Raw genomic sequence first — 3990 nt, 5'->3', positions numbered from 1 at the left:
ACGAGTCGATGCAGCCGCCAGGAGAACCACGGGGCGGCGGCGCTGCGGCCCGACGGGGCGACGCAACGGCAGCCCGATGCTCGATCGGTGGAGAGGCGCGCTGAACTCGGGGACGATCTTCACGGGGCCTGCGGAGGCGCGCGCAACCGACGGGCCAGGTTGGTCGCACGACGTAGATGAGGCGGATCGCGGCGGCGGGTGGGTGATCAATCCGAATGCGTGCGAGATCAGCGACGCCGCTCGGTGGAGGCGCGGTGGCGGCGGAGTCCGAGATGAAGCCGGCGGCGGCGGGCGGCAGGGCGGCTATGATTGGCCGCCCCATGGCGCGAGGCCGCCGGGTCGGGGTGATGCAGGAGTCCTGGTCGGAGCAGGGCGGTGACGGCCGGCGTAGATCGACGGGCGGGCCGTCGCGCGAACGGCGGTGGTGAAGGGCCGCCGCATGACGCAAGGCCGCCGGGTTGGAGCGACCGGCGGGCCGACGCGCGGACGACACGCGAGGCCGCCGAGTCGAGGCGACCGACTAGCAGGCGCGCGAGGCCTCCGGGTCGGTGGAAGCCGGTCAATCGCGCCGGTGTTGGAGTAGAGACGCACGGGGTCAACAGCGGCGGTGGGCAACGCAAATCGGGTCACATAGACCGGAAAACCAAAAAGTAGACGCCGATCAAAGCGACCGGCGAGAGAGAAAACCCGGATCAAAGGATCGGGAAAAAAGACTCTCTAGGGCAGCCGGCCAATACGGCCGGCGGACGAACCCTAGGTACGGGCGGCGCGGCCCCCGGCGGCGGTCATGGAGGCCGACCGCCCCGGGGGCGGCGCGCAGGTGCGGAAGTGGCGGCGGCTAGGGTTTAGGATCGACTTGCGATAGATACCATGTTAGAAGGGAGAGAGAGGATTGTTGCGGAATATGATGAATGTATTATTGAGCCTCGAGGGCGAGTATATATTGAGTACAAGACTTGAAGGGCAAGGCGCCTCTTCTGAAGATAAGGTAGGAAACGGATTACAAATCCTAGACTACCAAATACAAGTATCCCAAATATATCTCTAACAGCATCGATTGCCCAACAAACTTTGATGTGCGTCAACAGTCTCCAAGCTGATTCGAGACAAGGAGATTATGTTCGTAGTTCTGTACAGCCTAATTAGCTAGTAAGGTTTATCATCCCTGAACTTCAATTTAATGCTTGACATAAAGATGGCCAAGATGAAGCCATGTATTAGTAGCTGGTTACTCTGTATATACAGTCTCGGTGCATCGGTGGTGACTGGTGAGAGCCCTGGCTCCATAACCAAAGGAATCGTTAGCGCTTGCACATGCCGCAGTAATGGGTTTGGGCGGACACCTTGGACGCACATCTGTAGCAGAAGCTGCATCCACACCTACAATCGAAGAATCGAATTAAACAATTTCACGTTCATGAATCAAAACTCGACAATTACATTTTCCAAGGAACAAATCATCAGAGATTCAGAGTACTAGCTAGGCTGTACCTGCATTTGATGTAGTTGCATCCTTCCGATTTCTCCACGTACATCTTGCACTGGGGGCACCGCTGCCACCTCTGCCGTCCGGCGAGCCGCCTCAGCAGGAAGTCCTCCCGGCCGCGCTCGTCCTGGCCGAGCTCCTGAAACTCCTTGCACCCGACGCCGGCGTGCCACGGCGCCGCGCACCGGGCGCAGAACAGCCTGTGGCAGTGCGGGCACTCCGCCTCCGCGATCGCCGCCGCCCCGCCCTCGCCGTCGGCGAGAAGAGGCGCCTACCATTCTCTGAACGGGCAGTACATCTTCTTGCCGCCGAGCGCGGACTCGCACAGCAGGAAACCCCACTTGTCGAGCAGGTCCGAGGAGATGATGCCGAAGCAGCTCTCCGGCTCGACGGCGCCGTTCTTGCAGCTGGGGTCAGGGCATTTGACGCGAGCGACGTTCTCGCCCAGCTTAGCAGCGACGTACTGGGCGACGCAGCCCGAGCAGAAGGCGTGGCCGCACGAGCCGACGCTGAACTTGCGGACGCCGGGCACCGTCTCCATGCAGATGGCGCAGTCGAAGAGCTCGCCGTCGCCGTCGCCGTCGCCATCGACCACCGGCGCGTCATCAACAGATAAAGCTTGGGTCAAGTAGATCGTTGCGTGGATCAAATAGATCTCCGCTCCGGGCTGGAGCACCAAGGAATTGAGCGCAAGAGAGCAAAACTGACCGCGCAACCAAAACGACGATCGTAATCCCCACGGCGAGAGCCCCGCAGCACCATGCCTTTGCTCGCCCGCTCAACCCCTTCTTATCTTCATCCTCAGGAGAGGCTCCGGGTGTAGGCGCGGGCGCGTCCGCCGGCAGTGGCGGTGGCACGAACTGGCGCGCTGCCGCCGGTGACGGCACTGACGCCGCGCCGTTGAGCAGCAGCGGCCGCGGCAGCAACACGGCGTCGTCGAGGGCGAGGCACACGGCGAGCGGGGCCACGTCGACGACCGTCTTGCTCGGCCTGGCTTCCTCGTTGACGGCGCTCCGGTAGCACATCGCTGCCGCGTCGGCCGTCGCGGTCACGTTGTTGCCGATCAAGCCCACGCTCCCGTTCTTGGGCACGAGGCCCTTGAACGGCTGCCCCTCGGCCGAGAGGACGACGAGGAGAAGAATTGCGGCGGAGGGGACTGCCCCGGCGAGCGGCATCGCGCTTCTCCCACTCGGTCGCCGCCGCGTATTGTGATGGGCTGGTCACTGGATCTCGAGTTGAAAGTGTGCTCCTCTTCTCTCCTCCCGGGAGGTGGACCTCGCCATGGCGGCTCGAGCAGCAGATGCGGCTAGAAGCAGGCGAGCAGCAGCAGCGGGTGTGGCAAGCAACGACAGCAGGTGCGACGGGCCGTCGCATCCATGGGGAAGCTCTAGTAGTAGATCTGTGATCTTCACGAAGAGCAACACACACGACGGGTTCGGCGCCAGCATGGGTGGCACGAACAGGTCCCGCGTCTCGCCACACGGCACGAACTCGTTGATCAGCTCCTCGAGTGCCGCCACTGCTGTGCACGCCCACGACGGCGCCAGGTCGGGGCTTCCCAGCTCAACGATAGCGCTGGCCTTTGCCTCGGCCTGGGGCATGACGGGCGGCGGCCTCTGCCTCGGTTGGTGGCGAGACAGGTGACGGTGGATTGGAGAGATCTCGAGGACCTGGAGCACGACGTGGGTCTCCCGAAGCTCAGAGACGGTTGCATGTACTTGGAGATGCCGACGCGGTCGGGCGCCCTCGGCTCCTTCCAGCGAAGCTTTGGAACGGCCGTGACCCAGGTGGAGCATGTAATGGCCGTGACCTTGCTCCAAGTCGCGCATGTAATGGCTGAGGAGCAACTGTGCAGCAGCAGCAGCAGGATGGATCTCGCCGGATCCGGTGTCAGGCGGGGGCAGGTGAGGTGGGTGTCGCCAGATCCAGCACGGGGGCACGACGGTAACAATGGCGGCGGCAGGAGGGACAACCCGGACAGGGAAGTGATGGCGACGCTGGTACGTGGAGTATTTTGGTTTTTCTTTAGGTAGGGGAGTTTTTGGCAAAAGAGCCCCTCTCTAACGGCAATGTTACGCCACGTCAGCAAAAATCGAGACCCATTTGTCATAAGCTTATTCAAACGAGTCTAATCCACAGATCAATGGTCGTGCAAAAAGATTACACAAGACGTGGTGTATCCTGCCAAGAAAATGTAGAATGGTGTTTTCTGCTAATCTAGCCTTCAATGTGGTGGTTTCTTGCAATTAACTCATCTGACGCAAAGCAGGGGGAGAGGGTTTTTGGTCAGCTTTCGACACAACATTAGGTAGCCAACAGTCCAGCCCGGCCCGCCCGTAAATGGGCCTGGCACGACATGACACATGGAAGGTTGTTTATAAGTGTGTCGCATCGTGCCGGCGTACGGGCCTTGCCACCAAGAACGGGCACGACACATTAACTAAACGCACAAGCCCGGGCCTGTTTGTCCTTTATGGGTCGTGGGCCTTTTTTGCCTAATTGCA

The 3990-nt window shown here is 61.1% G+C and overlaps 1 pseudogene; it reads right to left on the bottom strand.

Moving 5' to 3' along the window:
- Positions 1-895: 895 nt before the first annotated feature.
- On the bottom strand, positions 896-2661 carry LOC123055714 (probable E3 ubiquitin-protein ligase RNF217; annotated as a pseudogene).
- Between the last annotated feature and the right edge of the window lie 1329 nt (positions 2662-3990).

This window comes from Triticum aestivum, chromosome 2D (genome assembly GCF_018294505.1).
Source record: "Triticum aestivum cultivar Chinese Spring chromosome 2D, IWGSC CS RefSeq v2.1, whole genome shotgun sequence".
Lineage (NCBI taxonomy): Eukaryota > Viridiplantae > Streptophyta > Magnoliopsida > Poales > Poaceae > Triticum > Triticum aestivum.
The sequence above is the reverse complement of the archived record's forward strand: the minus strand, read 5'-3'. Positions and strand labels throughout refer to the sequence as shown.